Source organism: Hemibagrus wyckioides, linkage group LG03 (genome assembly GCF_019097595.1).
Source record: "Hemibagrus wyckioides isolate EC202008001 linkage group LG03, SWU_Hwy_1.0, whole genome shotgun sequence".
NCBI classification, from domain to species: Eukaryota; Metazoa; Chordata; class Actinopteri; order Siluriformes; family Bagridae; genus Hemibagrus; species Hemibagrus wyckioides.
The window spans coordinates 25,523,735-25,547,396 of record NC_080712.1 but is presented as its reverse complement, the minus strand read 5'-3'; the positions used below and the strand labels follow the sequence as shown (position 1 = coordinate 25,547,396).

The window sequence follows — 23,662 nt, the reverse complement described above, 5'->3', positions numbered from 1 at the left end:
AAAAGAATGTACATTCTTGGTGAGTTCCACAAAAGAGTTCCACCATTGCCTCCTTGAAAGTACACAGGAATGTGAATTGTTTTATGACACACTTCCCAAAACCCCCCAAAATCCCCAAAGTTTCTGTTTTTGCTTAGAAATATACCTTCATCACACACAATACTTTTGCCTGCCACATTACAATCCTCCCCTGGCCCCTTGGGACATTTTCAAAATAATTCCCAAGGGGACATTGCTGGGAATCTTACTGTAGCAGTCTCTGAATGGCTGGCACCTATAAGGGGCTAAGTGTGAAAACAGAGCTGGCAGATGTTCGTAAGGCCCGAAGCATGAATCTGAAATAACAGCACTGAAGTAGATAATATGAGAACAAGTCCACTGGCAATCACACAGCCACGGAACACCCAGTCCCACCAGGTGTATATGTACTGGGCTGATCAGGTAGATGAACTTGACAAGATCTCTGCTGTTCCCTTGGCCAGGTTTGTTTCTACCTGAGCCTGGTTCAGATGATACTCAGTCTGTAGTATAGTTTGTTGTACCAAGTACATTATGTCCATTAGAGCTTTTGTGCTATGTTCAAAGAAAGTGTCTCACCATGGGGAAACATCTGTGTCCAGTGGTATCATCCCCAAGATATTTATCTGACCCATTGAGAAATTCCCCGTAACCTCCAAACAGAAGGAATGGTTTGTGGGGCAGGTCAGACTGCCATAAGTGAAGGAATTCATCTTACTGACAACACACCACTGTGTGTGAGTTACTTGAACTGTAAAGTATTACATGTACAAATAACATAACTGGAAGTTTCATGACAACAGGTGCAAGTGGTAAAAAAGGTCTCATCCCCTTTTAAAGTCATATACCGTGTTAGGTCCCATTAGGTCCCATTAGGTCCCATTAGGTCCCATTTAATGATCTGATCCTTCACTACTACATCTATAGAATGTAAAGTCGTGGAGTTCAAAAATACTTGTTCTGGGTGTATAAAAGGAAAATTGGCAAAAACCCCAATGCAACTGGTGCACTCATTCCGAGTTAATAACATCAATGTAGTCAATAATACAAAGAATTTAATATCTTTCATCTTTTGAGATACAAACCATCTATGCAAGTCTAAAATTTCTATAAGATCATTTAAAGCATGCCTAGGTGTCTTGAGAAGACGAAGGTTTAAAATTTCTTGTCTTGCAGCAGTAAATAAATCCTGTGCATGATCTGCAGACTAAGTCATATTTGATGGTACGGCTTTGATTGAATAATGTATGGCTGACCAATAGAAGCACCTGCACTTCAGATATAACCAATTATAACCAACCAATGATATTTTCATTGCTAATCTAGCCATGGGGGTCACAGTCCAGTGACTTCTGTGCCGGTCCCAAGCTCGGATAAATAGAGAGGGTTGCGTCAGGAAGGGCATCCGGCATAAAACATTGCCAAATTTAACCATGCGAATCGTCAGTACTCTAAATTTCATACCGGATCGGTCGAGGCCCGGGTTAACAATGACCGCCATCGGCGCCATTGACCTACAGGGAGCTGGTGGAAATTGGGCTACTGTTGGTCGAAGAAGTAGAGGAGGAAGGAGAGTGCGTAGACAGAGAGAGAAGAGGAAAGGTAAGAGTGTAGGACTGAGAATAGGAACTCTGAATGTTGGTACTATGACAGGGAAAGGTAGAGAGCTGGCTGATATGATGGAGAGAAGGAAGGTGGATATACTGTGTGTACAGGAGACCAGGTGGAAGGGTAGCAAGGCTCGTAGTATAGGAGCAGGATTAAAGCTGTTTTTCAGCACAGAGTGAAGAGGGAGGTGTCTAAGGCCAAGCAGAAGGCGTATGATGAGTTGTACACTAGGTTAGACACTAGAGATGGAGAGAAGGACTTGTACAGGTTAGCTAGGCAGAGGGATCAAGATGGGAAGGATGTGCGGCAAGTTAGAGTTATTAAGGATAGAGATGGAAAGGTCCTCACAAGTGAGGAGAGTGTACGGAGTACTTTGAAGAGCTGATGAATGAGGAAAATGAGAGGGATTAAAGAGTAGAAGGGGTGACCTCTGAGGAACAGAAAGTAGATAAGATTAGAAAGGATGAAGTCAGGAAGGATTTGAAGAGGATGGAAAGTGGAAAGGCAGTTGGTCCTGACGACATCCCGGTGGAGGTCTGGAAGTGTCTAGGAGAGGCGGCAGTGGAATTTTTATCTAGTCTGTTTAACAGGGTTTTAGAGAGTGAGAAGATGCCTGAGGAATGGAGAAGAAGTGTATTAGTGCCGATCTTTAAGAATAAGGGTGATGTGCAGAGTTGCAGCAACTATAGGGGGATAAAGTTGATGAGCCATACAATGAAGCTATGGGAAAGAGTAGTGGAAGCTAGGTTAAGGAAAGTAGTGGAAATTTGTGAGCAGCAGTATGGCTTCATGCCCAGAAAGAGAACGACAGATGCAATTTTTGCTCTGAGAATGTTGATGGAGAAATATAGGGATGGTCAGAGAGAGTTGCACTGTGTGTTTGTAGACTTGGAGAAAGCATATGACAGGGTGCCAAGAGAAGAGCTGTGGTACTGTATAAGGAAGTCAGGAGTAGCAGAGAAGTATGTCAGAGTGGTGCAGGACATGTATGAGAGGAGCAGGACAGTGGTGAGGTGTGCTGTAGGGCAGACAGAGGTGGAGGTGGGACTGCATCAGGGATCAGCTCTGAGCCCCTTCCTGTTTGCTATGGTGATGGACCAGTTGTCAGAGGAGGTCAGACAGGAGTCTCCTTGGACAATGATGTTTGCAGATGACATTGTGATCTGTAGTGAGAGCAGGGAGCAGGTGGGGGAAAACCTGGAGAGGTGGAGGTTTGCGATTAAGATGGTTTGGACATGTCCAGAGGAGGGAGAGTGAGTATATTGGTAGGAGAATGTTGGACATGGAGCTGCCAGGCAGGAGGAAAAAAGGAAGGCCAAAGAGGAGGTATATGGATGTAATAAATGAGGATATGAAGCTAGTGGGTGTAAGTGTTGACGATGCAGAAGATAGGGATAGGTGGAGAGAGATGATTTGCTGTGGCGACCCCTGAAGGGAAAAGCCGAAAGAAGAAGAAGATATTTTCATTGCTATTGGTGATGTGTTGAAAACCAGTGGCCACCTGGTTTGCCAACCAAGCTGAGAATTGTGATTGTCCTGTTATTTTGTAAGTGTTGCCAATTGAATTCACAGAGCCAAAGAGAAAAAATTAAATTTCCAAACAGATCTCGCTTAGAACGTACAGGTGGAATTTGGACTGCAAGCCTGCCTTTGTAATCAGAGATTAAATCATCGATTCGTGACTGTAGCCATGCATATGTTTTATCATCCTCACTACAATGTTTCACTTAAGCAGACATGGGTTACATGTGCCATTATCAAATTTACATCATGCAATAAAGTCTTATTAATGTTTTACATAATAAAAACACCTGGAGGGATTGGATATAGTTTTGGGCATAGTTTAGGCTTCCTATACCCACAAGTGGTCAGGTTGAAACAGTGATGTAGAGTCCATAAACAGTTTTTTGGTCCACTATAACTATTGACATCAGTCTCACATTTCCCCACACAATATGTTCCTTCTCTCCGGCTAGGCCAAATGAAGGCTTTTGGTTTGTTTTCATCCCGAACATATGAAGTAAGATTAAATTTGTATTTGGTGTAACTCATATATGTGGTGTTGATTGTTTCAGAGTGTGTGCATCTACACTATATTGCCAAAAGTATTCGCTCACCTGCCTTGACTCGCATATGAACTTAAGTGATATCCCATTCCTAATCCATAGGGTTCAACACATCGGTCCACCCTTTGCAGCTATAACAGCTTCAACTCTTCTGGGAAGGCTGTCCACAAGGTTTAGGAGTGTGTTTATGGGAATTTTTGACCATTCTTCCAGAAGCGCATTTGTGAGGTGTCACACTGATGTTGGATGAGAAGGCCTGGCTCTCAGTCTCCACTCTAATTCATCCCAAAGGTGTTCTATCGGGTTGAGGTCAGGACTCTGTGCAGGCCAGTCAAGTTCATCCACACCAGACTCTGTCATCCATGTCTTTATGGACCTTGCTTTGTGCACTGGTGCACAGTCATGTTGGAAGAGGAAGGGGCCAGCTCCAAACTGTTCCCACAAAGTTGGGAGCATGGAATTGTCCAAAATGTCTTGGTATGCTGAAGCATTCAGCGTTCCTTTCACTGGAACTAAGGGGCCACGCCCAGCTCCTGAAAAACAACCCCACACCATAATCCCCCTCCACCAAACTTTACACTTGGCACAATGCAGTCAGACAAGTACCGTTCTCCTGGCAAACGCCAAACCCAGACTCGTCCATCAGATTGCCAGATGGAGAAGCGCGATTCGTCACTCCAGAGAACGCGTCTCCACTGCTCTAGAGTCCAGTGGCGGCGTGCTTTACACCACTGCATCCGACGCTTTGCGTTGCACTTGGAGATGTGTGGCTTGGATGCAGCTGCTCGGCCATGGAAACCCATTCCATGAAGCTGTTCTTGAGCTAATCTGAAGGCCACATGAAGTTTGGAGGTCTGTAGCAATTGACTCTGCAGAAAGTTGGTGACCTCTTCACACTATGCGCCTCAGCATCCGCTGACCCCGCTCCATCAGTTTACGTGGCCTACCACTTCGTGGCTGAGTTGCTGTCGTTCCCAAACACTTCCACGTTCTTATAATACAGCTGACAGTTGACTGTGAAATATTTAGGAGCGAGGAAATTTCACGACTGGATTTGTTGCACAGGTGGCATCCTATCACAGTTCCACGCTGGAATTCACTGAGCTCCTGAGAGCGACCCATTCTTTCACAAATGTTTGTAAAAACAGTCTGCATGCCTAGGTGCTTGATTTTATACACCTGTGGCCATGGAAGTGATTGGAACACCTGATTCTGATTATTTGGATGGGTGAGCGAATACTTTTGGCAATATAGTGTATATACTGCAGGTTCTAGATCCTTAGCATAGTAGCACATTTTAGGATCTACACCATTATTGTTTTGATAGATAGATAGATAGATAGATAGATAGATAGATAGATAGATAGATAGATAGATAGATAGATAGATAGATAGATAGATAGATAGATAGATAGATACTTTATTCATCCCAAAGGGAAATTTACAAGATTTCAAGATTTACAAGAGAGTGCGCATACTCCAAACTTAGCTCCTGGCTCCAATTTAAGTTTATTCCAGACTGTTATATTATGAAAGGACGGGTATGCCGGTGTGTCTCTTGAAATGTTTACTATTGTGGGATGGGTGGAACCTACTTTACAGCAAATTTTGGTTGCGCAATTTGGTTCCGGTGATAAACCGGGAGGTCATGTGACTACTTCTCTAGGTGTAATTGTGCTGTATGATGTGGATGACCCCTTTGAATATTTCCACAACCATCTCCCACATTTTAGGGTGTGTGTAAGAGATACCCTTTGGTCTAGTTTGATGCAAGTGTGCCCGGACACCTTCCTTTCGTCTGGTCTCCATTGGATTGCTGTGATCAGCCTGAGAAAGAGCACAGAGAAAGCATTAGTTAGTTATTGGCTGGAACTTTGAATAGTTTACATTGGAATAATCAGAATAGGCAAAATTAACAATTTTTTATTTGCCAGGCAGGTTCCACTTAAATCAGTCTTTTCAATTAGAAAAAATACCAAACACAATAACAAGTGAAACGATCAACATAGTATAAAAAACATGAGTTACAAAGTCATACCTGGCAATAGAGACACACAATAATAGTGTGGGAAGTTCTGAATGCAAATACTAATCTTTTGCCAATGCACCTTATATACCCAAGAGAGACAAAGGGTCGTAAAATCTGTGAGTCCACAAAAGGCCTGGTTTTGGACGGGTCGTTAGGACACATCTGGCTTTTAGTTTTGGTTCACACCAAATGGGTTGTAAAGGACATAGTTCAAATTGTTGTCTTGTGACCTGTGAGGGGGTTGAATAAGGTCATAAGGACATATCTCCAACAGGAGTACAGACTATGTGTATACTCTGATTGGAAATTAGACCAATTTTTCACCAATTTCCAATTTTTCACCAATTGCACCATGACCTTTAGAATGACATTAAACATCAGTGACATCACACAGTAAGCATATAATCTTTTAGTAATCCCTAAGATCGAGTTGAGTGGAAGCATTACAGAAAATTCCCAAGCCAGTTACTAAAAAACAGTTAATGTCATTCTTGGGTATGTGTTCTAACGGTCTAACTAACGGTCAGAGAATCAATAACACAATTATTTGATTTGTTCGTACACCAAACAGACAGTATAATTATGTATTAATTCCAGGGAAAGTTATCTTCCTGACTAAGAAAGAATAACTACTTTATAAAGTACTAGCTGTAATTTAGCACGTAGCAAGAGCAATGTTCAGGGACCCCGAAATTGGGAGCAAAGCACAGAGACAAACACTCGTGAATAAAATGCATTAATAAAACAGAAACACACAACACATACTAACTATGACACAGATGCATAAAAGACAGAATAAGGCCTATAGAAAGGGGATAAGTAGGCAAAGAGAGATTGAGATTAAGGAAGGGAATACAGAGGAAATCAGAACGAGAGAGAGAGAAAGAGATAAGGAACTAGAGAAGAGATCAAATATGGCAAGTTTCAAATCGAGTTTTGATTACACCCGTGTGAGAATCGTCAAGGTAATTAGGATTCGCCTTAATAAAGGGGCTTCAGCTTAAAACTGCAGATCTAAAATAATTAGTAACTTTTACTTGCATTGGTTCGTTGATAAGCATCCTGATGTAGTGGATCAAGGAGGTTCGGAGAGTCGAAGTCCTAGGAGCAAGCACGAGATTCTGCTGGAACAAAAAGGTTTCGGTGGTGCAAACAAAGTTCTTCGATTGACGCTGCCGGCAAAGTCTCAGAAGAAAGTGAAAGTCTTGTCCCGAAGAAAGTTCGGAGTCGAGTCGGGCGATGCCGGGAAGAAAGAGGTCGTGAAAGAGGCCGGGAAGAGGTCGTGCCGGGAAGAAAAGACGCATGGGGGCCCCCTTGACCGCAGAGCGGAGAGGGGGTTGGCCCCCGTGGGGCTAAGCTGAGCTGAGTCGGACAAAAAGCAAAAGCTGGACAAAAAGCCGAGCTGGACAAAAAGCCAAAGCTGGACAAAAAAAAAGCCACGATAGATGGGTGCTTAGGGTTTTTATTGATCCCTTGGTCACGCCCAGTTTTTTAGAGTGACCAATCCAATACCTGAAACTTTTGGAGGGAAAAGTTTCTTTGTCTCCGCTCAGTCACTCATTTGCATACTTTATGGTGAAGTCAGGAATGGATAAAGTTTCAATTAAAGTAACGTAGGCTCATATTATGTACTTGGATGACCACATGGCATACACTATTGCTTATAAAAGTAAAAGAGGATCATTTTGATAGTAGACATGAAAGAAACAGTATGAGAGGAGAGGAAACTGGGTATAAGCAATTAAACATACAATCTTATATTATAAAACATTGTTCTGTTTCATGAGAACACAGAACACAGGTCATGAGTGGTAATACAACAATAAAAATATAAAGGCAAAAGTGGAATACATATATACAGGTGTATTAGGCATGGATCAGGTAGGGTTTTACTATTGTTTTATTGAAAGTTGAACAACACTGTACTCTTAGAAATGCCGAATGTCATAGTTAAACGATACACAACTCTTAAACCTGCCACTCTTCTAACTACAGAGCAGGATGGAGAGCCTCATGATTGTGTGAGTGTGATTAATGAAGTTTGTAGTCCAAGACCTGATTTACAGGAGATACCACTGATCAACCCTGATCTGGAACTATTTGATCACCATCCAGGGGCTCAGAAACAGGTCAAAACTGCGTCGGGTTTGCAGTAGTGACTCAGAATGAAATTTTACTTTCAGGTAAACTTCCGTCTCATTGCTCAGCACAGACGACAGAACTCACCACCCTAATAGAGGCCTGTAAATTGGCAGAGGGTAAGACTGTGAATATTTAAACTGTTAGCAGGTACGCCTTTGGCATCACGCATGATTTTGGAACATTATGGAAGCATAGGGGGTTTTTGACCTCCTCAGGCAAGCTTATCACGCACCATGGCCTGATAGCTGACCTCCTAGACGCAATCCTACTTTCAAAAGCTATTGCAGTATGTAAATAGTGTGTGAATAATGTACAATGCATGTGAAGCACACATGCATTGTAATGATCCTATTTCCACAGGTAACACTAAAGCTGATGCAGCGGCAAAAGCAGTAGCAAAACAACCTGAACAGAAATGAACTACAATTATCATGACTATATTTTGTGCTCCTACTCTAAATCTCACTGAAATACAGGGTATGGGTGATCGTGAGACAAAACAACGCTCTAGGCAGTTGGGATGTGTCCAAAAACAAGGTGTTTGGTATGGGCCCACAGGAAAACCATGTTTACTGAAGAAACTGTTTCCTTTTATGATAAATTGACACATGGTAAAGACCACATGTCAAAAGGAGAGATGGTAACAGAAATAAGGAAACACTGGCATGTTATAGGCTATACTAACTACTCCCAAAAATTTTTTGAACGCTGTGTCATATGTGCAACAAACAACATTGGGAGAGGCATCCGTCACAACAATGGCCATTTGAACACTTACACATGAGTTAACACCTAGCGAGGGTAAGAAGTATTGTCGGGATATAGTAGATATGTTCTCTAAATGGGTAGAGGCTATTTCATACATCTAACCAGGATGCTAGTGCAGTAGCAAAAGCACTACTAACTAAATTATTCCACGGTGGGGAATTCCTGAGAGAACTGGTAGTGATAATGGTACCCCATTCGTGAATCAGGCATTACAGAAAGTCAATGAATACTTAGGGATCAACAGCACTGTGCCTATCACCCAGCTAGTGGTGGAGCAATAGAAAGGGAGAATGGCACATTAAAAAATAAATTGGCAAAATTCTGCGCTGAGACAGGTTTGTCATGGCTCAAAGCCCTCCCAATAGTGTTGATGTAAATGTGAGCACGAGCAAGGCCATTAACCACAGGAGTAGGTTTTCCAGGAAGCCAGAGACACAGTATTGGTGAATGTGAAGATCAAATGGTGAACTATTGCATAAATTTGTCTTCTGTGTTATCTGATATTCAAAGGCAGGTGAAGGATGCCCTTCCTAAACTGCACGCAGACACCCTGCACGACCTGAAGCTTGGCGAGTAGATTGTGGTAAAAGACTTCAGGATGAAGAATTGGAAGGCTAAGCGTTGGCTAGGACCATTCCAGATTCTGCTGACTACACCCACCGCTGTGAGGATAGCAGAGAGAGCAGTGTGGATACACACCAGTCACTGTAAGCGGGTACCTGTGCAGGATCAGGAACTAGGGGAGAGTAAAGGTTCACCGTAACCACCCCATATGGTAGAATTGTTGGTGTCTAGATGAAATCTAGAACAAATTTCTAACACCTGCACATACGAAGACAACCTGAACGGATAGTGTTCCAGAGCCTCGGTGAGGTGGGATGAGTGCGTAAGGGCAGTGCCTGCATTCTAACCACCAATATACATTAAGAAAGGTGAAGGTTCAGTTAAATTTTGGTGTTGTTCATAGGAATCATCCGAGAGACATTGATTTTCCACCAGATCTGACACAAACAGTCTATGACCCTGAGTTGACAAATAATAAAAATTAATTTAGCTTAGACTGTGTGTGTTTTGTTTAGATTTTTTTATCCCGTTATGTTTTGTGATATGCTTTTCTTTTCCCTGATTCTGATTCCTTGACTCGCAAAGAAAAAGAAGAAAATTAGAGGGGTATCTCCTCACTCAAGAAAAAGCAGAGTAACTATTTTTTAAGTTTTAGTTGATGAAGACATCATTGGAAAGCCAAAGGAAACGATGATGTCTGATGTTGGTCTAAAACTGGCTGTGAAATGCTTAAAGTAAATATGTTAAAATTTTGTATATGTAGTTTGTCCTTAAGGACAAAAAGGAGGGAAAAGGAGGGGAAAAATTCATTTCTTATGTCTTTGCTTTGACTCGCACCCTTGTGTCCATGTGTAGTTTGATAATCATTTCAATTCAGAGTTCAGACTTAGCACCACAATATCAAAGTTCATATTTTTTTTCACTGTTCCCATGTTTCTTAAAAATTTTTGCATTTTAATGTAAACAATCACACTGCATGTCAGAGTTCACCCCAAACATGAAAAAAGTCCAAGAAAACCGCCCCATTCAGCTGCACACATGCGTTTGTCTGAAAAACCGTTTTCCCTTGCTCGTAGAGCGCTGAGACTTGAAATGCGGAATCCCATTTTCAGCACCAGAGAAGCACAATGCAGAGAGCACACTGCGCTCTGACAGGAAACAAGCCTGTTCAATGAAAAATGATGAAAGTTGTTACGTGAATTTTCATGGAAAATCATGTTTCCATGAATATCATGTTTCCATGTTCCTTATGAATTTTTGCACTTTAATGTAAAAAATCAAATTTCATATCAAAATTCATATTTTTTTTTTCACTGTTCCCTTCTTTCTTAAGAAGTTTTGCATTTTAATATGTATAATATTGAGTGTGATGAAGTTATATCTTCAAGCAAAAACAGAAACGTTGGGGACTTCAAAAACAATTCACATTCCTGTGTACCTCCCCCTCTTCAAAGAGGCAATGGTGGAACTATTTTCTGGATCTCACCAAGAATGTACATTCTTTTACCCTTCAGGTTCTAATCTCAAGGAATACTGAAAAGATATGATGATATACTTTCTGTATGATGTTATTGATATTTAATGTCATTCCAAAGGTTATGGTGTGATTGGTGAAAAGGTCTAATTTCCAAATCAGTGTATACTATATTAGTGGCAGTGTAGATAAGGAGATAATGGATTCCCTTGCATTACAAATCAAACTGCTTTTTTTCAATTGTACTCAATAGAAATAGAATTAACATGGACTAATGACCAACTTTTGGTCTTGTACTCTACAGAGGGCCATTAACTAGAGACTAAAAGGCCCATTTCAGCCCTCCTGGGATAATGTAATGCTGCAAGCATCACTGTATAATCTGGAGCTTAGGGATGTGTGGCAGATAGCTCTCTTAACCACCCCAAATGAGCTAAAATCAAAAATGGCTGAAAATCTGAGATCTGGAGAACTTATAATTAAGAAAGAATGAGAGAGAGATATAGAAATGTATGAACGATTGAAAGCAGCGTTGTTGGAATTAAGAGGACCAACACATGCAGAGTGGAACGAAATATTGGATATAAAGCAAGTAGGGAAAGAGCAATTTGAAGTGTATGCAGAGCGATTGTGGTTGTCTTACAAAGAACACTCAGGGTTAGAAGATGTAGAGTGGGACCAGGAAGTTTTACTACAGCTTTTAAAAAATAATGCAGGATCCCACATTCAACAAGCATTGATCCATGGGGCAGAGGCACCTGAAAATACCTATCGGGCACTAGTGGAATGGGCCTCTAAAATAGAATCCAGACTAAAGCAAAACAAAAATTCCATATACCATACAGACCACAGAGTTCTGTAATGGTTCTGTAAAACATGCCAATCGTACCATCAAAGAAAACATTGCTAAACAGATAATTCAGCACCAAAACAAGTGGATTGATGCATTGCTCACAGTTTGACTGTATTGAGAGCAACCCCATCTAAAGCTATCTTAGCCCATACGAGCTTATGACTGGAAGGGTAATGAAACTACCCATTGATCCAGAAATTTCTCCAGCAGGCTTGGGGCCTCTGATGCTTGCAACATGGCAGACTGTGCTGGAACAGCTTCACAAAAGGCTAAAAGTGTTGCAGGCCCAGGCTGTGCTGAAACAGCAACAGTCTGACCTGATCAATGATGCTCATTTCAATCCAACTTCTGAAACAAAATTTACAGAAGGAGACATGATAATGATACGTGTCTTTGTAAAGCAAAGTGCATTCTCTCCTGGGTGGCATGGGCCCTATGAGATTAAAGCTATCTGTAATAGCTGTGTGACCATGTGTATCAAGGGAAAATTAAGATGGTACCACATGTCCCAATGCAAATTATTCAAAGGTCCAGCTAATAATTAACTAATGTTTCTCTGTGCTCTTTCTCAGACTGATCACAGCAATCCCATGGAGCCCAGACGAAAGGAAGGTGTCCGGGCACACTTGCATCAAACTAGGCCAAAGACTCTTACTAGGCTCTTAGACACACCCTGAAATGTGGGAGATGGGTGTAGAAATATTCAAAGAGGTCATCCACATCGTACAGCACAATACCACCTAGAGAAGTAGTCACATGGCCTCCCGGTTTATCACCGGAACCAAATTGCGCAACCAAAATTTGCTGTAAAGCAGGTTCCACCCATCCCACAATAGTAAACATTTCATGGCACACACCGGCATACCCGTCCTTTCATAATATAACAGTCTGGTATCAACTTAAATTGGAGCCTGGAGCTGAAGTTGGGAGTATGCGCACTCTCTATGAAAAACCCAATAATGGTGTAGATCCTAAAATGTGCTACTATGCTAAGGATCTAGAACCTGCAGTATATAGATGCACACACTCTGAAACAATCAACACCACATTTATGAACCGAATACAAATTTAATCTTTCTTCATATGTTCTGGATCAAAACAAACCAAAAGCCTTCATTTGGACTAGCCGAAGGAACATATTGTGTGGGAACATGTGAGGCTGATGTGAATAGTTATAGTGGACCACAAAACTGTTCATGGACTCTACATCACTGTATCAACCTGACCACTTGGGGGTATAGTAAGCCTAAACAATGCCCAAAATTATATCCAATCCCTCCAGGTGGTTTTATTAAGGGAAACATTAATATGACTTTATTGCATGATGTACATTTGATAATGATGCATGTAACCTATAACATTTCATATATTTTGTCTGCTTATGTGGAATATTGTAGTGAGGATGATAAAACAGCTACAGTCACGAATCGATGATTTAATCTCTGATTACGAAGGCAGGCTTGCAGTCCAAATTCCACCTGTACGTTCTAAGCGAGATCTGTTTGGAAATTTAGCAGGTCTGTTTGGCTCTGTGAATTCAATTGCCAACACTTACAAAATAACAGGACAATCACAATTCTCAGCTTAGTTGGCAAACCAGGTGTCCACTGGTTTTTAACACATCACCAGTAGCAATGAAAATATCATCAAATCGGATAGATCTGAAGCACAGGCGCTTCTATTGGTCAGCCATACATTATTCAATCAAAGCCATACCATCGAACAGGACTTAGCCTACAGATCATATGCACAGGATTTATTTACTGCTGCAAGACAAGAAATTTTAGACCTTCGTCTTTTCAAGACACCTAGGCATGCTTTAAATGATCTTATAGAAATTTTAGACTTGCATAGATGGTATGCATCAGAAAAGATGAATGATATTAAATACTCTGAATTACTGTCTACATTGAGGTTATACACTGGGAATGAGTGCACCGGCTGCATTGGGTTTTTTTGCCAATTTTCCTTTTATACACCCAGAGCAAGTATTTTTGAACTCCACGACTATACGTTCTATAGGTGTAGTAGTGAAGGATCAGATCATTAAATGGGACCAACTAACAGGATATATGACTTTAAAAGGGGATGAGACCCTGTTTACTACTCGCACCTGTTGTCATGAAAATTCCAGTTACGTTATTTGTGCAGGTAATACTTTACTACAACCCTTCTCTTCCAATGATACTAAGCTTATCAGTGTTCAATCATGGCATGGTCATGCTGATGTGATTCAAGTATCTCACACACAGTGGTGTTTCATCAGTGAAATGAATTCCTTCACCTGTGGTGGTCTGACCTGCCCTGCAAACCATACCTTCTGCTTGGAGGTTACAGAGGATTTCTCCATGGGTCAGCTAAATATCTTGGGGAGGATACCACTGGACACAGATGTTTCCCCATGGTGGGAAGACACTTTCTTTGAACATAGCACAAAAGCTCTAAAGGACACAATATATTTGGTACAACAAACTATACTACAGACTGAGTATCATCTGAACCAGTCTCAGGTGGAAGCAAACCTGGCCAAGGGAACAGCAGAGATCTTGTCAAGTTCAAGATCCATGGCTGTGTGATTGCCAGTGGACTTGTTCTCATATTGTCTACACTTCAGTGCTGTTATTTCAGATTCATGCTTCGGGCCTTACGAACATCTGCCAGCTCTGTTTTCACACTTAGCCCCTTATAGGTGCCAGCCATTCAGAGACTGCTACAGTAAGATTCCCAGCAATGTCCCCTTGGGAATTATTTTGAAAATGTCCCAAGGGGCCAGGGGAGGATTGTAATGTGGCAGGCCAAATTATTAATATTAACTGTGATGAAGTTATATCTTCAAGCAAAAACAGAAACTTTGGGGAATTTGGGGGGTTTTGGGAAGTGTGTCATAAAACAATACAAATTCCTGTGTACCTCCCCCTCTTCAAGGAGGCAATGGTGGAACTATTTTCTGGATCTCACCAAGAATGTAAATTCTTTTACCTTTCAGGTTATAATCTCAAGGAATACTGAAAAGATATGATGATATACTTACTATATGATGTTATTCATGTTTAATGTCATTAAAAAGCTCATGTTGCGATTGTTGAAAAAGGTCTAATTTCCAAATCAGAGTATAATAAAGTTTACACATAGTCTGTACTCCTGTTGTAGATATGTCCTTATGACCTTATTCAATCCCCTCGCAGGTCACAAGACAACAATCTGAACTATGTCCTTTACAACCCATTTGGTGTGAACCAAAACTAAAAGCCAGATGTGTCCTTACGACCTGTCCAAAACCAGGCCTTCTGTGGACTCATAGATTGTACAACCCTTTGTCTCTCTTGGGTATATAAGGTGCATTGGCAAAAGACTCAGGGAAGCATCTGCATTCAGAACTTCCCACACTATTATTATGTGTCTCTATTGCCAGGTATGACATTAACTCTGTAACTTGTGTTTTTCATACTATGCTGATCCTTTTAATTGTTACTGTGTTTGGTATTTTTCTAAGTGAACAGACTGACTTAAGTGGAACCTGCCTGGCAAAATAAAATTGTTAATTTTGACATATTCTGGACTTATGGAAAATCATTATTATACACCTTGTTAATCTTAGATTGTGAACTTAAATCGGAATGGAGAAACCTAGGTTTATGTTGGAAGGGAGTAGCCTCGACTTAAACTTGAATGGAGAATGCCTCGGGTTAAAGTTAAATTAGAACAAACTGAAACTTAAACTTGTATGGAGAAACCCAGGTTTAAGTTTAAATAGAGTTATGTTCAATCATTTCAGTTTTCTATTTACTTAATAAATTAAGAATAGTCAATCCTCTAAACTGTGATCAGCATCAGATTATACTTATATTAATTATTAACTAGAGTCAGATTATCATTATAAACAGAGCTAATACAGTGAATCCAAATATTAATGAATGACGCAAATTCTCCTAGAAGCGCAAAGGAAAGGTAGAATACGAGATCCCTTCACAAACGCCGTTGGATTCTGTCGTTGGGCAAGTGGGTGTTCATTACAAATGTAAACAATCACATTCCATATCATAGTCGACCCCAAACGTGAAAAAAGTCACAGAAAACTGCCCCATTCAGCTGCACACATGCGTTTGTCTGAAAAACCGCTTTCCCTTGCTCGTAGAGCACTGAGACTTGCGGAATCGCATTTTCAGCGCCAGAGAAGCACAATGCAGAGAGCACACTGCGCTGAGGCAGGAAACGAGCCAGTTCGATGAAAAAGGATGAAAGTTGACTTTGTTAATTGAATTTTCATGGAATATCACTGTTTCCATGTTTCTTATGAATTTTTGCACTTTGATGAAAAAAATCATATTTCATCAAAATTCATATTTTTCCTATGTTTCTTATGAATTTTGGCATTTTAAAGTAAACAATCACGTTTCATATCATATAGTATAGGTGAAGCTTCAGGCTGTCCGCTGCCCAGCAGAGGAGATAAAAGTTTATTGCTTCTCAGCCTTTTGGCGAAGATCAAGTGTTCTCTGGTCTGGCTTTGATCTGTGACTGTATTCACATTGCACTTTTAGTCTGGCTTTGAGAAGGCGAGTGTGACGGAAAAGATATAAAGGGAAAAAAAAGCATTGTGTTTCTCTGACAAGGGTTTCTTGGTGCTGCTCGGCTTTTTTTTCTTTATAGTTCTGTTTTCTCTTCAGTCATGCGTAAATCTTTCGCCTTTTACTAAAGATTTCCGTGGGGAGGAACATCAATGAGTTTGATGAGTTTTGCTCTGGCAAAGCTGTGTATGCTTCAATGTTAAATGGGTAGTTTCCAGGAGTTGGGTCTTATTTGCTTAAGTGACTTTATGCATGCCTGTATAGATATCTATTGTGTTCACTGGTCTGGCTTTTTGGCCTTGGTCTGGGTTCACGTTACAATCCTTAGTCTGGCCTTGAGAAGATGAATGTATGGATATGGGTAGGATTTGGATTGGAAAAAAAAATCTGTTCTCATCAGTTTAATATCTCATACGTCCTCTATATTAAACAGATTTTTAAAGCTGGGAGCCGGAAAAGGGGCTTGCTATGTCCGCTCCGCGGGTCGGCCTGGTATTGCAGTACTTCCAGGCTTGGTGCACTGTTTTCTGATGTAAAATGAAGGAGAATAAATTACTGAATTACTGATTTACTGACTTACTTATTTACTTACCAAATTATGTCTGCATTCAACCTACCCTATTCCCTAGCCTATCTTCACCTCCTTCTGCTCACCGCTAAAAGGATACGAAAAAAAAAAGAAAGAAAAAACAAAAGGGGCCGGCCTTACCCTCATCGAGCATTGTGTTTCTCCGACAAGGGTTTCCTGGTGCTGCTCGCCTTTTTTTCTTTGTAGCTCTGGTTTCTCTTAAGTCATGCATAAATCTTTCGCCTTTTATTAAAGATTTCCGTGGAGAGGGACGTCAATGAGCTTTGCTCTGGCAAAGCTGTGTATGCTTCAATGTTCAATGGGTAGTTTCCAGGAGTTGGGTGTTATTTGGTTATGTGACTTTATGCATGCCTGTATAGGTGTGGCCTGAGGCTGTCTGTTCGGTGGAAGAGATAAAAGCTTATTGCTTCTTGGCCTTTTGGCTAAGTTCAAGCGTTCTTTGGTCTGGCTTTGGGCTGTGACTGTATTCACATTGCACTTCTTAGTCTGGCTTTGAGAAGGCAAGTGTGACGGAAAGGATATAAAAAAAAAAGAATTAAAAAACAAAAGGGGCCGGCCTTACCCTCATCGAGCATTGTGTTTCTCTGACAAGGGTTTCCTGGGGCTGGTTGCCTTTCTTTCTTTATAGCTCTGGTTTCGTTTCTGTCCTGCATAAATCTTTCACTTTTTTTTTTAAACATTTTTGTGGAGAGGAATATCAGAGTTTGATGTATTTTTATGAGCTTTGCTTTGGCAAAGCTGTGTATGTTTCAATGTTCAATGGGTAGTTTCCAGGAGTTGGGTCTTATTTGCTTCTTTGACTTTACGCATGCCTGTATAGGTGTGGCCTGAGGCTGTCTGTTAAGCCGAGGAGATAAATGTATATTGCTTCTTGGCCTTTTGGCTAAGATCAAGTGTTCTCTGGTCTGGTTTTGGGCTTTGACTGGGTTTGAGAAGGAGAATAGATGGAATGGGGTTTGTGTAGGATCGCTTAACAGGCTTGTTACCTAGGATCTATTGTGTTCACTGGTCTGGCTATTTGGCCTTGGTCTGAGTTCACGTTGCAATCCTTAGTCTGGCCTTGAGAAGGTGAATGGTTAGGTATGAATATGGGTAGGACTTGGATTGGAACAAAAAATCTGTTCTTATTAGTTTAATATCTCATACGTTCTCTATATTAAACAGATTTTTAGAGCTGGGAGGCGGAAAAGGGGCATGCTACATCCGCTCCGCGGATCGGCCAGGTATTGCAGTACTTCCAGGCTTGGTGCACCGTTTTCTGATGTAAAATGAAGGAGAATCAATTACTGAATTACTGATTGACTGACTTACTTATTTACTTACTTACTTACTTACTTACTTACCAAATTATGTCTGCATTCAACCCGCCCTGTTCCCTAGCCTATCTTCACCTCGTTCTGCTCACCACTGTCAGTTGTTGCTCATCAACCTTTCCCCACCCTTTCTCCACTCAACCCACCCAAGGGGCCGGCCTTACCCTCATCGAGCATTGTGTTTCTCCGACAAGGGTTTCCTGGTGCTGCTGGCCCTTTTTTTTTTTTTTTTTTCTTTTCTTTCTCGCTCTGGTTTTTCTTAAGTCATGCATAAATCTTTCAACTTTTGTTAAAGATTTCTGTGGAGAGGGATGTCAATGAGCTTTTCTCTGACAAAGCTGTGTTCAATGGGTAGTTTCCAGGAGTTGGGTCTTATTTGGTTGTGTGACTTTATGCATGCCTGTGTAGGTGTGGCCTGAGGCTGCCTGTTCAGCAGAATAGATAAAGGTTTATTACTTCTTGGCCTTTTGGCTAAGTTCAAGCGTTCTCTGGTCTGGCTTTGGGCTGTGACTGTATTCACACTGCACTTCTTAGTCTGGCTTTGAGAAGGCAAGTGTGACGGAAAGGATATAAAAAAAAAAAGAATTAAAAAACAAAAGGGGCCGGGCTTACCCTCATCGAGCATTGTGTTTCTCCAACAAGGGTTTCCTGGGGCTATTTGGCTTTTTTCCTTTATAGCTCTGGTTTCTCTTAAGTCATGCATAAATCTTACCTATTTTATTAAAGATTTCCACAGAGAGGAATTAATAAAAATAAGCTTGATGTATTTTTAAGAGCTTTGCTCTGGCAAAGCTGTGTATATTACAGTGTTAAAGGGTTAGTTTCCAGGAGTTGGGTCTTATTTGATTATGTGACTTTATGCATGCCTTTATAGGTGTGGCCTGAGGCTGTCTATTAAGCAGAGGAGATAAATGTATATTGCATCTTGTCCTTTAGGCTAAGATCAAGTGTTCTCTGGTTTTGTTTTGGGCTTTAACTGGGTTTGAGAAGGAGAATAGATGGAATGGTGTTTGTGTAGGATTGCTTCTCAGGCATTTTAGCTAGGATCTATTGTGTTCACTGGTCTGGCGTTTTGGCCTTGGTCTGTTGTTACGTTACAATCCTTAGTCTGGCCTTGAGAAGACTAATAATACCAAAATTCATATTTTTATCACATTCCTATGTTTCACATGAATTTTGGTATTTTAAAGTAATCAATCACATTTCATATCATAGTTGACCCTGAACGTGAAAAGGTCACAGAAAACTGTTTCTCATGAACTGTTGCCTTTGATGGAAAAAATCATATTTCATATCAAAATTCAAATTTTTTATGACGTTCTTATGAATTTTGGCATTTTAAAGTAAACAATCACATTTCATATCTTAGTCGACCCCATACATGTGAAAAAAGTCAAAGAAAACTGCCCCATTCAGCTGCACACAAGCGATTGTCTGAAAAACCGCTTTCCCTTGCTCGTAGAGCGCTGAGACTTGCGGAATCGCATTTTCAGCGCCAGAGAAGCACAATGCAGAGAGGACACTGCTCCGAGGCAGGAACTTAACCAGATCGATGAAAAATCTTCAAAGTTGACATTGTTAAGTGATTTTTCATGGAAAATCACTTTTTCCATGTTTCTTATGAATTTTTGCACTTTGATGAAAAAAAATCATATTTCATATCAAACTTCATATTTTTTTGACTTTCCACTGTTTCTTATGAATTTTGGCATTTTAAAGTAAACAATCACATTTCATATCTTAGTCGACCGCGTACATGTGAAAAAAGTCAAAGAAAACTGCCCCATTCAGCTGCACACAAGCGATTGTCTGAAAAACCGCTTTCCCTTGCTCGTAGAGCGCTGAGACTTGCGGAATCGCATTTTCAGCGCCAGAGAAGCACAATGCAGAGAGCACACTGCTCCGAGGCAGGAAACGAGCCAGTTCGATGAAAAATCTTGAAAGTTGACTTTGTTAAGCGAATTATCATGGAGTATCACTTTTTCCATGTTTCTTATGAATTTTTGCTCTTTGATGAAAAAAATCATATTTCATATCAAACTTCATATTTTTTTGACTTTCCACTGTTTCTTATGAATTTGGCATTTTAAAGTAAACAATCACATTTCATATCATAGTCGACCCCATACATGTGAAAAAAGTCAAAGAAAACTGCCCCATTCAGCTGCACACAAGCGATTGTCTGAAAAACCGCTTTCCCTTGCTCGTAGAGCGCTGAGACTTGCGGAATCGCATTTTCAGCGCCAGAGAAGCACAATGCAGAGAGGACACTACTCCGAGGCAGGAAACGAGCCAGTTCGATGAAAAATCTTGAAAGTTGACTTTCTTAAGCGAATTATCATGGAGTATCACTTTTTCCATGTTTCTTATGAATTTTTGCAATTTGATGAAAAAAATCATATTTCATATCAAAATTCATATTTTTTTGACATTCCACTGTTTCTTATGAATTTTTTTCATTTTAAAGTAAACAATCACATTTCATATCTTAGTCGACCCCATACATGTGAAAAAAGTCAAAGAAAACTGCCCCATTCAGCTGCCCACAAGCGATTGTCTGAAAAACCGCTTTCCCTTGCTCGTAGAGCGGTGAGACTTGCGGAATCGCATTTTCAGCGCCAGAGAAGCACAATGCAGAGAGCACACTACTCCGTGGCAGGAACTTCACCAGTTCGATGAAAAATCTTCAAAGTTGACATTGTTAAGTGATTTTTCATGGAGTATCACTTTTTCCATGTTTCTGATGAATTGTTGCTTTTTGATGAAAAAAATCATATTTCATATCAAAATTCATATTTTTTTGACTTTCCACTGTTTCTTATGAATTTTGGCATTTTAAAGTAAACAATCACATTTCATATCTTAGTCGACACCATACATGTGAAAAAAGTCAAAGAAAACTGCCCCATTCAGCTGCACACAAGCGATTGTCTGAAAAACCGCTTTCCCTTGCTCGTAGAGCGCTGAGACTTGCGGAATCGCATTTTCAGCGCCAGAGAAGCACAATGCAGAGAGCACACTGCTCCGAGGCAGGAACTTAACCAGTTCGATGAAAAATCTTCAAAGTTGACATTGTTAAGTGATTTTTCATGGAGTATCACTTTTTCCATGTTTCTTATGAATTTTTGCACATTGATGAAAAAAATCATATTTCATATCAAACCATATTTTTTTTACTTTCCACTGTTTCTTATGAATTTGGCATTTTAAAGTAAACAATCCCATTTCATATCTTAGTCGACTCCATACAGGTGAAAAAAGTCAAAGAAAACTGCCCCATTCAGCTGCATACAAGCGATTGTCTGAAAAACCGCTTTCCCTTGCTCGTAGAGCGCTGAGACTTGCGGAATCGCATTTTCAGCGCCAGAGAAGCACAATGCAGAGAGCACACTACTCCGAGGCAGGAACTAAACCAGTTCGACGAAAAATCTTCAAAGTTGACATTGTTAAGTGATTTTTCATGGAGTATCACTTTTTCCATGTTTCTGATGAATTGTTGCACTTTGATGAAAAAAATCATATTTCATATCAAAATTCATATTTTTTTGACTTTCCACTGTTTCTTATGAATTTTGGCATTTTAAAGTAAACAATCACACTTCATATCTTAGTCGACCCCATACATGTGAACAAAGTCAAAGAAAACTGCCCCATTCAGCTGCACACAAGCGATTGTCTGAAAAACCGCTTTCCCTTGCTCGTAGAGCGCTGAGACTTGCGGAATCGCATTTTCAGCGCCAGAGAAGCACTATGCAGAGAGCACACTGCTCCGAGGCAGGAACTTAACCAGTTCGATGAAAAATCTTGAAAGTTGACTTTGTTAAGCGAATTATCATGGAGTATCACTTTTTCCATGTTTCTTATGAATTTTTGCACTTTGATGAAAAAAATCATATTTCATATCAAAATTCATATTTTTTTGACTTTCCACTTTTTCTTATGAATTTTGGCATTTTAAAGTAAACAATCACACTTCATATCTTAGTCGACCCCATACATGTGAACAAAGTCAAAGAAAACTGCCCCATTCAGCTGCACACAAGCGATTGTCTGAAAAACCGCTTTCCCTTGCTCGTAGAGCGCTGAGACTTGCGGAATCGCATTTTCAGCGCCAGAGAAGCACAATGCAGAGAGCACACTGCTCCGAGGCAGGAACTTAACCAGTTCGATGAAAATCTTCAAAGTTGACATTGTTAAGTGATTTTTCATGGAGTATCACTTTTTCCATGTTTCTTATGAATTTTTGCACTTTGATGAAAAAAATCATATTTCATATCAAAATTCATATTTTTTTGACATTCCACTGTTTCTTATGAATTTTGGCATTTTAAAGTAAACAATCACATTTCATATCTTAGTCGACCCCATACATGTGAAAAACGTCAAAGAAAACTGCCCCATTCAGCTGCACACAAGCGATTGTCTGAAAAACCGCTTTCCCTTGCTCGTAGAGCGCTGAGACTTGCGGAATCGCATTTTCAGCGCCAGAGAAGCACAATGCAGAGAGCACACTGCTCCGAGGCAGGAACTTAACCAGTTCGATGAAAAATCTTCAAAGTTGACATTGTTAAGTGATTTTTCATGGAGTATCACTTTTTCCATGTTTCTTATGAATTTTTGCACTTTGATGAAAAAAATCATATTTCATATCAAAATTCATATTTTTTTTGACTTTCCACTGTTTCTTAAGAATTTGGCATTTTAAAATAAACAATCACATTTCATATCTTAGTCGACCCCATACATGTGAAAAAAGTCAAAGAAAACTGCCCCATTCAGCTGCACACAAGCGATTGTCTGAAAAACCGCTTTCCCTTGCTCGTAGAGCGCTGAGACTTGCGGAATCGCATTTTCAGCGCCAGAGAAGCACAATGCAGAGAGCACACTACTCCGAGGCAGGAACTAAACCAGTTCGACGAAAAATCTTCAAAGTTGACATTGTTAAGTGATTTTTCATGGAGTATCACTTTTTCCATGTTTCTTATGAATTTTTGCACTTTGATGAAAAAAATCATATTTCATATCAAAATTCATATTTTTTTGACTTTCCACTGTTTCTTATGAATTTGGCATTTTAAAGTAAACAATCACATTTCATATCTTAGTCGACTCCATACAGGTGAAAAAAGTCAAAGAAAACTGCCCCATTCAGCTGCACACAAGCGATTGTCTGAAAAACCGCTTTCCCTTGCTCGTAGAGCGCTGAGACTTGCGGAATCGCATTTTCAGCGCCAGAGAAGCACTATGCAGAGAGCACACTGCTCCGAGGCAGGAACTTAACCAGTTCGATGAAAAATCTTCAAAGTTGACATTGTTAAGTGATTTTTCATGGAGTATCACTTTTTCCATGTTTCTTATGAATTTTTGAACTTTGATGAAAAAAATCATATTTCATATCAAAATTCATATTTTTTTTGACTTTCCACTGTTTCTTAAGAATTTGGCATTTTAAAGTAAACAATCACATTTCATATCTTAGTCGACCCCATACATGTGAAAAACGTCAAAGAAAACTGCCCCATTCAGCTGCACACAAGCGATTGTCTGAAAAACCGCTTTCCCTTGCTCGTAGAGCGCTGAGACTTGCGGAATCGCATTTTCAGCGCCAGAGAAGCACAATGCAGAGAGCACACTGCTCCGAGGCAGGAACTTAACCAGTTCGATGAAAAA

At 40.3% G+C, this 23,662-nt stretch overlaps 1 non-coding gene and 5 pseudogenes across 1 annotated transcript; 5 read left to right on the top strand and 1 right to left on the bottom strand.

Moving 5' to 3' along the window:
* Nucleotides 1–244: 244 nt before the first annotated feature.
* LOC131349487 (uncharacterized) lies at nucleotides 245–7,025 on the bottom strand (annotated as a pseudogene).
* Nucleotides 7,026–12,860: 5,835 nt separating this feature from the next.
* Nucleotides 12,861–14,241, top strand: LOC131349480 (uncharacterized; annotated as a pseudogene).
* Nucleotides 14,242–16,169: 1,928 nt separating this feature from the next.
* LOC131351429 (U5 spliceosomal RNA) lies at nucleotides 16,170–16,284 on the top strand. The gene has a single exon (XR_009204403.1). It is a non-coding gene; the product is annotated as a U5 spliceosomal RNA (small nuclear RNA).
* A 126-nt stretch (nucleotides 16,285–16,410) lies between these two features.
* LOC131351434 (U2 spliceosomal RNA) lies at nucleotides 16,411–16,616 on the top strand (annotated as a pseudogene).
* A 246-nt stretch (nucleotides 16,617–16,862) lies between these two features.
* LOC131351428 (U5 spliceosomal RNA) lies at nucleotides 16,863–16,983 on the top strand (annotated as a pseudogene).
* A 741-nt stretch (nucleotides 16,984–17,724) lies between these two features.
* Nucleotides 17,725–17,936, top strand: LOC131351432 (U2 spliceosomal RNA; annotated as a pseudogene).
* Nucleotides 17,937–23,662: the final 5,726 nt, after the last annotated feature.